Source organism: Mustela lutreola, chromosome X (genome assembly GCF_030435805.1).
Source record: "Mustela lutreola isolate mMusLut2 chromosome X, mMusLut2.pri, whole genome shotgun sequence".
Taxonomy (NCBI): Eukaryota; Metazoa; Chordata; class Mammalia; order Carnivora; family Mustelidae; genus Mustela; species Mustela lutreola.
The window spans coordinates 69,348,058-69,358,205 of NC_081308.1; the positions used below are offsets into that span (position 1 = coordinate 69,348,058).

At 36.1% G+C, this 10,148-nt stretch overlaps 1 pseudogene; it reads right to left on the bottom strand.

The window, feature by feature from the left end:
• Positions 1–7,036: 7,036 nt before the first annotated feature.
• Positions 7,037–9,765, bottom strand: LOC131820987 (HUWE1-associated protein modifying stress responses 1-like; annotated as a pseudogene).
• Positions 9,766–10,148: the final 383 nt, after the last annotated feature.

The following is a 10,148-nucleotide window of genomic DNA, read 5'->3' on the forward strand; positions in this document are numbered from 1 at the left end:
TTCTTTCCTTCCACTTTCACTGCCTTTCTTTGTGCATTGATGATTTTCTATTTTAGTATGCTTTGATTTTGTATATATAATGTACATTCTTGCTTCATTTATTATGAAGCCTACATAAAATATCTTATAGATGTAATGGTCTATTTTAAGCTGATGATCACTAAACGGTGATTGTTTACAAAACTATCTTTTTGTCCTCCACCATATTTTTGATGACATAATTTACTTCTTTTGGTATTGTGTATCCATTAAGATGTTATTGTAGCTATAGTTATTTTTAATACTTTTGTTTTAAAATCTTATAGTAGAGATACATGATTAATATACCACCCTATTATAGTATTAGCGTATTCTGAATTTAACTATATACTTTACCAATGTGTTTTATACTTATAAATGTTTTCACGTCAGTAGTTATTATCCTTTCACTTTAGCTTGAAGAACTCTTTTCAGCATTTCTTGTAAGGCAGGGCTAGTGGTGTTGAACTTCCTTAGTTTGTGTTTATTTGGGAAAGTTTTGAAAGATAAATTTGCTAGGCAAAGTATTCTTAGTTGTCAGTTTTATCTCTCAACATTGTTTCTTTTTTTTTCCCCAGCATTGTTTCTGTCTTAAAGGAGTTCCCTTACATGTGAGAATTTCTCTCACTGCTTTTAATTTTTTCTCTGTCTTTGATTTTGTACTTTTTAAAAAAAGATTTCATTTATTTACTTGAAAGAGAGACACAAGCAGAGAGTGAGAGAGGGAGAAGCAGGCGTTCTGCTGAGTAGGGAGCCCAATGCGGGACTCAATCCCAGGACCCTGGGGATCATGACCTGGGCCAAAGACGATGCTTAATGACTGAGCCACCCAGGTACCCCTGATTTTATATTGTTTTATTTTAATGTGTCTTGGAATAGATCTTTTGGGATTGAAATTTTCACTGACCTCTTTGCTTTCTGAACTTGAATATCCAAACCTTACCCAGGATGATTTCATATGTTGCATATTCTAGTTCACTAATTCTTTTCATTGATTAAGTTTGTTGTTGAAGTTCCCTATAAATTCTTCAGTTCTATGTATTCTTCATCTCTTGAATTTCTGTTTATTTTTGTAATGGTTCCTATTTCTTTGTTGAAATTATCCTTTGTTCATGCATTATTTTGAGGATTTCATTTAGTTTTCTATTAGTGTCTTTTTATAGTTTTATTGTGTTTCTCTAAGATTATTTATAATTATATTTAAACTGTTTATAGATGTCCATTTCTTTAAGGTCTGTCATTGATGTTTTATTAGTTTCCTTTTGTTATGTTTCATTGATTGTTCATGATCTTTGTGGCTTTGTGTTGGTGTCTGTACATTTGAGAATGTAGGCACTTCATCTAGTCTTTATAGACTGTCTATAGACTGTCTTTGGCAGGCAAAACTCTTCAACATTCAGTTTCTCCAGATATTCTAAGTGGGCTGCCTGATGATGTCCATAGGTGGCCTAGCTACTTGTGTTTTTGAGCTTACAAGTCTGGTCTGGGTCAGCAGATAGTTAAACTTGATGTTTGGGAAGATGGGAATGAGTCTGGCATCTGGGTCTGCGGGGTAGGCCTGGACTGTAGGTTCTGTGCAGCAAGCTTGGATCTTGAGTGTATTATGATGGGCTTGGGCTCTATGTCAGTGTGAGTGATACTTGATCCTGGGTTCACATAATCAGCTACATGCTGGGGAACATCAGTTACATGGAGTGGGCCCAGCATTTGAGTCTGCAGGGTGCAATACTGGAATGGGTTTACTGGGGCTTATTGTGAGCCTGGGCCACAGGATACACCCTAGGTCATGGTGGTTGTCTGGTACTTGGATATAGCAGAAGCCTGAGATTTCAGGAGCTTATTGAAATCCTGGGCCACAGGAGCTGCTTGGAGCTTCAGGAAGCAGCAGGCACTGGGGTAGACCAGAGACCACCAGGGTTTATTAAATCTCACCAGGAACCTGGTACCATGGAAACTTACTGGAGCTGTGGGAGCTACCTGGTGCCTGGTTGGTCTGGGAGCTTGAGTTTGTGGGGGCGATCTGGGACCCTGGGTTCAAGGAAACTGCCTGGAGCTGTGGAAGATGCCTGTGGTCACTGAAGCCAGCAGGTGCTGAAGAGATCTAGTGTCCTTAGGTTCCTATGCTTGCTAGGACCCTATTGCCATGGAAACTGCCTGAGGTTACTGGAGCTGGAAGGCTTCATGGAAGATATGGGCCAGGATTTTTAGGATCACACTGGGTGCCTTAGTGTCAAATATGCTGCCTGGGGTTGCAGGAGTTGACTAAGGCTTCAGAAGTCAAAAGACACTGGGATGAGCTGGAAGCCTGATTTTGTGGGCACACTCAGGGAACCACCTGAGGCTTCAGGAGTTGGCCTGGTACTATACCATCTGTGCTGAATTTGGGCACTCACTTCACTTTCCTTCCTGCGTGAGGTAGGTGTCTCTCTGCACTGGCCTGCTAAGGCTCTTGGTGGAGGGGTGATGGGAATAGTATGAGTCTATAATTCCTACTTTCCTCAATGCGTCTTTTCTTATCTCTGTGCTTCATTCAGCTGTTGTAACCCTTCACTTTGAATCTTTGGTCCTTGTGAAGGTATTATGAATGTTTGTTCAAATTGATGTTGCTAGGAGGAGACAAATGTTAGAAATCCCTGTTACCACTTTGCTGACAGCACTTCTTTGTATTCATTTCCAATTTCATTTCATCATAGTCAGAAAATATACTTTGTGTAACATCAATCCTTTTAAAGTTTTCAAGGGTTTTATGGCTTAATATATGTTCTGCCTTGAAGAATGTTCCATGTTTATTTGATAAGAATATATATTCTGCTTTTATTGGATGGAATACTCTATTACTGTTATTTGATTTAGTTGGTTTATAGTGTTCAAATCTTGAATGCTGTGCTTGATATTCTGCCATGTTGTTTTACCCATTATTGAAAATAAGCTATTGAAGTCTCAAACTGTGATTGCTGAATTGTCCATTTCTCTCTTTTTTGACTTCTATCCATTTTCATCTCATGTATTTCAGAGCTGTATTCTTAGGTATTTGTATGCTTTTAATTGCCATGTTTCCCTGATTGAATTGCTTTTAATTGTTATATAATATCAATCTATTTGTATCTTTAAATCTAATGTGTGTCTCTGTAGATAACATATGTTTGTGTACAGTTTTTATTTTAATCCACTCTACCAATCTTTGCTTTGTTATTGGAGTGTTTAATCCATTTGTATTCAGTGTTATTAAATATAATGTAATTATGGATCTTCTATTTTTCTATTTGTTTTCTTAATCTCTTTTGATATCTAGCCATCCACTTATTTTTTAAAAATTTTTACTGTGTGGGGCACCTGGGTGGCTCAGTGGGTTAAAGCCTCTGCCTTCGGCTCAGGTCATGATCCCAGGGTCCTGGGATCGAGCCCCACATCCAGCTCTTTGCTCAGCAGGGAGCCTGCTTCCTCCTCTCTCTCTGCCTGTCTCTCTGCCTACTTGAGATCTCTCTCTGTTAAATAAATGGAAAAATCTTTAAAAAAATTTACTGTGTTATCTTAGTCACCATAGAATATATCATTAGTTTTTGATGTAGTGTTCCAAGATTCATTGTTTACATATAACACCCAGTATTGCATAGTCATCCATTTCTATATTCATCTGTGTTACATGAACAGTTTATTGTATACAATTTCAATTCCTTTGTTGTTTATTTTACTTCCATTTTAGATTTATTTTCTTAGCAATTTCCTTGTGGATTTCAACTAACAATTTACCTTAAAACAATTTAGTTTCTTTAATTTAATGTATGAATGAAATCATATGGTATTTGTCAAACAAAACAGTTGTACATTGGGAAGGGAAGGAAAATTAAAATATGATAAAAACAGAGAGAGAGGTAAACCATAAGAAAATCTTCAACTATAAGAGACAAACTGAGAGTGGCTGGAGGGGAATTGGGTGGGGGGATGGGATAATTGGTTGATGGGCATTAAGAAGGGCCTTGATGTAATGAGCACTGGTTATTATATGCACTGATGAATCACATTTTTTTAAAAAAAAATATTAGCAAAGATTAATGTAAATTTGATTTCAATAGTGTATAAAAACCTTGCTTCAATAAAGTTCCATTCTTTGCTTTTGTACTATCATTGCCCTACATAGTATATCTTTATACATTATAAACCTACCAACACAATTTTATAATTATTAGTAATAGATGTTTTATTTATTCTTTATTTTTTAAAAGATTTATTTATTTATTTTAGAGATGGAGAAGGTGCAAAGGGAGAGGGAGAGAGTCTCAGATGGACTCTGTGCTGAGTGCAGAGCTGGATGGGCACTCGATCTCACAATCCTGAGTTCAGGACCTGAGCCAAAACCAAGCATCAGTTTCTTTTTTTTTTTTTTTTTAAAGATTTTATTTATTTATTTGACAGACAGAGATCACAAGTAGGCAGAGAGGCAGGTAGAGAGAGAGGAAGGGAAGCAGGCTCCCTGCTGAACAGAGAGCCCAACGCGGGACTCGATCCCAGGACCCCAGGATCATGACCTGGGCTGAAGGCAGAGGCTTAACCCACTGAGCCACCGAGGTGCCCCAGTAATAGATGTTTTATGCAATTTTCTTTTAAATCAATCATACTGTAGAATACAAGTCCTTTAAAAAATACATCTTTATGTTTTCCTTTGTATTTATTTATTTAGTTACCTATAATGGTGATCTTTGCTTCTTCTTAAGTGTTCCAGTAACTGTTTGATTTTTATAGATATATTAATTTTTAGGTTAATATTTCTTCATTCTTGTTTTAAAGTTTTTCAAAAGTTACTGGAGCCAATAAAGCATATAAATTGTGTGCTGGCAGACATTAAGACCTATTTTTCCTTACCAAAGAAAATGGCACATGTTTCATTAAAATTTGACAACTGAGAGAAAAGGGTACTGAAATTAAGCATCAGTGCACCAACTACACAAAAACAATAAAAAATTTTTTTAAAAATATTATTCAACTTGGAAGTGAGAATAGAACCAAGGCATAAAGGGGAGATCAATTAGGGGTTCCCCAATCTCAAAATTCTTTAGGACAAGGAGTTTTGGCCATTTGTGAGCAATGGTTTACACCACCAAATCCAATTCCAGAATCAAATTTACAGCAACAACAACAACAACAAAAAAAAAACAATGATAATTCCAAATTCATTTCTAGGCACATTCCAAAGGCAAGCTTGAAAGTATTCACAATTCACGGGCTTGTCTGTTTCAGGCAAAATTACAAATTGTTGTAATTCTTCCTCCTATTATGTTCAAAAGAAAAAAAAAAGTGATCCACTTTTGAAAATATTTAGAAATACCTCATTTTCATTCCTGTTTTTAGTATGGGATTGACTTTTTAAAATAAGGGCTATATCTATAATAATTACAGAAATTCAGCACAGTGTAGAAATACATTTCTAATATTCCATTCACCTTCCACCCAGTCAATGGATGTTATGGTTAACTTAGCAAAGTTTCTTCACAGAAAGATATTACTAAATGGCTAATGTAATTGCAAACTTTAACAAAGTCCTTTGAATAGCTTCTAGAAAAATTCTTATACTGATTTGCAATGCTCTTTTAATGTTAAAAATATATTGGCTAATTGAACATAATAAAAAAATAGGAGCTAACACTGAACTGAAGTTTGCAAGGAAACATTTTCACTGTCCTACTTGATATGTAATATAGTAATATGATAGAATAAATTACAGTACCTGGCCAGCTGATATCAGTTCTTCATCTAAAACAGATTATCATTCAGTTCAAGATATTAAAAACGAAGATGAAACATGCTTTAAAACATAGTAGCTATAAGAAGTTTTTTATGTACTCAAAAGAGGAATGACTTCAGAACCTTTATTTAGGACTACCTAACATTTAGAGAACCTCCATGTGATTCTGTATTTTCCAGAATGAGATTCCAAACTGCACTCATTAGGAGAGGGACTGAAGAGTCAGGTTTTTCTATTTAGGTTGTGATCAGATAATTAGCAGATAAAAGACCTTTATCTTCCACCACTCTAATGAAAACTGCCAAAATTTGGGCATTCATGAAAAATTTAGAACAGTACACTAGAAAGCTAGTAGGCTAGAATACTTATCCTCCCTCGCCATCCATCAGCAGTATCACCATCTGCTAATACTAAACCAAAAGGAACCCCATTCTCAAAGTTCATGACATCTCCACTTTAGGTCACTCTTGAATGCAGTCTACATATTTATATTTACCACGAAGAATAGTATCCTGTTTAGGGAGTAGTACTTGTCTTAAAACTGAGTATTTTAAGCCTACTGGGTTAATCTGGGGGGGGGGCAATTAAGTAATATTGCTACTTTTAGAACATTATCACACACAAAGTGAATCCAATTAAGTTCTATGTACTTATTAACTACATTTCGTGTCCATTGTAGCACCTTTTTACAACACATAATCACCAGAATAGAAATTGCTTGGAAAACTAACAGAGCATAGTCCAATCATTAGAAGTTGCCCACTGTGACTGTTTAGAAACCAGGTGCATGGTAGAGTACTGCTGCAAAAAAAAATGGAAGCCTGTAGATTTGACAGGAAGCTAGATCATGGGTTTTAAAACAATTTTAGGAAACTGGCAATACTGCTGAAGCAAAAATAATCAACACAGCAGGAAATGGATCAAAAAAGCATTCAATAATCAGGTAAACATCTGATATCCATTCCTTTCCCTTTGAGAATAAATATAGTTAAGGTCACTTTTAGCCTTGGAACAGATATACGTTCGCCTGTGATGATCTTGCTAATGACTACATGATATCTGATGTCCTCTGCTAGGATTTTAGATTTAAAAAAGCCATAGTTATAAGAGGCATCTGCTGTATATACCCAGAAATTCCTTTTATGGCAACCACTATAGAATTCACTTGTCTTAAACAGTTTATAAGGGAAGATGGCTCATGTTTCCATTGCAATAATAGTATATGTTGGAGATCAAGTGGCTTTCAAGCAGCATGGTGGGTTTAAAAATGTCTGGAGTTTAGATGATTCTGTTGTGTTTATGGGTTGGCAAGACTGTAATCATATGGTCACACTGCGCTAAGTACACCTTCTGGTTCACGCATTGTCCAAGTGGAGTGCCATTTCTTCTGATGTGAAAGTGTTCAATATGACATCATGGAGTCCATTTATCCTTCAACCAGCATTCCATCCATTGCTTATATGTATAAGGGAGCTTGGGGTACTCAAATGTATGCTTATACTGGCCATTGTACCACTAAGACCATGCAGAGCTCTGTTTTCCCAGAAGGGTTGAGAACTAGTCTCTACAGATGAGCTGATTTCCATTGAAGTGGCTCAGTTAGGGGACACTATAGTATTTCTTGGGAAAGGTCTAGAGTTTTGTGGTGGAAGAACTTTTCCACACAGGAAGTTGATAAAATCTTCTCTAAGAATAGCTCTTCTGCATTCTTTAACCCAAACCAACCCATACTTAATGCCTTGCTGATAGCCAATTTGAATTCTAATATGAGGTCAAGAGAAATAGAGTCTTCTGACATTTGTTTTATATGTTTTATCCAGGAATTTTAGAATAATGGGATGGAGTAGATTTAGTCCATCTCATCTAGAAATGGAAGTTTTCAGGACAAACTTTTAAGTAGGCTCGCCTGTTATTATTTGGGTGGAAGGTGGATAGGGATGCTGACTGCTAATTTCTAACAATATTAATTTTATCTTGCACCTAGAATTCTATCATTTCCTTAATTTATTTACTAAACAAATGTGTTTTGAATATCTAATGCTTGAAAGGAACTTTTCTATCTCTCTTGATGTACACTTGATCAAGAAAAATTCAGTGCATGATCCAGTTGATAAAGGAAGCACAGGATCTTATAAAGGCACAGAGAGGTACCTAAGCCAGACTTGGGGAGAAATCTGGGAAGGCTTTCCAGAAGATAATTCCAAATTAGGAGCTGAAAGAAAATTAATCACATGAAAAGTGGGAAAAGAATATTGCAAGAGCATAAATTATTTACTCAAGTTCATCAGTATATCAGAACACATCACACATTCATGGAAATGTGAGTACTTCAGCATGGTTGGAGAATTGTGGTGAAGTGTAGAGTTATAGAAATGGGGTTGGAAATATAGGACAGAAGGACTTAATATACTATAGTAAGGGAGTTTTGTTTTCTTTTTATTTTTAGGTACAGGTGAATCCTTGGAAGAATTAGGCAACAGAATAGTGAGATCAAATTTGGAATTCAGAAAGATCACTTTAATGAAAAATATGTTTATTCAAATAGGCAAACTGAAAGTAGAGGGAACCAATAGAGGCTGGTAAGAATAAATAATAAAGATGATGGTTGTCTAAATTAGAATAGAGGAGGTGCAGAGAGAAGTAGCTAAATTTAAAAAATTAGGACGATAGAATTTATGGAATATGTGTGGGTATTCATAAGTGTATATGTTAAAGGTATCACCTAGGGGCACCTGGGTGGCTCAGTGGGTTAAAGCCTCTGCCTTCAGCTCTGGTCATGACCCCAGCATCCTGGGACCGAGCCCCGCATCAGGCTCTCTGCTCATCAGGGAGCCTGCTTCCTCCCTCTCTCTCTCTCTCTCTCTGCCTGCCTCTCTGCCTACTTGTGATCTCTGTCTGTCAAATAAATAAATAAAATCTTTAAAAAAAAAAAAAGGTATCACCTAGATTGTGTGAGTGGGTAGATGGCAGAGTGATCATATGCTGTTATCCAAACTAAGAGATTTTAAAGAGTGAAAGGGAGTATCATTATTAATTACATTGCAATAACAAATGAAATCCAGTTCTATTCCTGGCAAATCAGAATGTATGGTCAACCTAGTGTATGGTGATTCTAGAAAAAGAACACATATTTTGGAGGAATATTATACATTATTTAAAGCAATCTAATTTATCTTGAGAAAATTTTAAAAAGTGTGATTTAAAATGTCCATGGGCCATACACTTATTAATAAATGAATATTATTTCTTTGGGTAGAAAAGATAAGGTGGATATAGTATGAGATTACAATTTTCATGAGTGCAGAGACCATGTTGCCTATATACCATCTTATCAGTATCTAAAGCAATGCTTAATACATTGAAGGGATGAAAAATATTACAGTAATTAGTTAATTAATATCCACTATATTTAGAGGGAGAGCTGTGTTCTAAGGCCTAGGTAACTATTGTTTTGAACTTGAAGGTACATAAACTTGAAGGTACATAAAATGAACTTGAAGGTACATAAAATGAGATAAGTAGGGGAAGGGACACAAGTCCTGCTTATACTCCAAAGAATGGCTGTTATAAGCAGAGGATAATAGAAAAGGCTGTTAGTAGTTAAAAATTCCTCAATTTCAATCTCTACTTTTCACTGAACCACAACTCATCTGCTCTGTGCTTCCCTTACCATTGGTGCCCTTGGTTTTGGGAAGGTTTACACAGAACTTTATTCTCTCGTTAGGGAAGCAGACAGGTGAAGCAGACAGATTATTTGAGTGAGATGCTTATTTTTAGCCACATTTCAAGATCTAATTAACAGTGAGTCTCTTTATCCCTAGGCAAGTTACTTTGCCATTTTGTATCCTACCAAATGAGGTCAAAATGAAGATTGAAATGATTTTTTAATATTTCTTGCAGGTAACATCCTCCATTTCTGGAGAAAATGAGTTGGAATATTCATAAGCAGGCAGTTTACCATAGTTCTTGTTGCTAACCTTTCTGAAGAAGTAGTGATCCACAACCATGTCTGCTTGGCTCAGTCCTCAGAAAGAAACATAAAGCACAGACACAGCCAAAGGAGCACAATAGTGGTGAGACTATTCTGTTCCTAAGCCTTTTGCTATCTGAAACCAGTACCATTGCCAGACAGGGGCAGGAAACTTTTATTGTCCTGCATTTGGAGAAAAGAGAATCTTGTCTAAGTGAAATAGCTACCTAAAAGCCATTTACAAAGCTATTATTTTAGGAAGGTTTGAAAGCTTTAAATAAAATGAATGGAGTTTCCTACTTTAAAACAATTTTAAGGGCCAGAGTTCCTGGAGAATATAAACTAACTATATGACTATGAGAGAAACTAGGAAAATCCTGAAAAGGCCAGTGATCAAGCCATGGATGTTTGCAGTGGGAT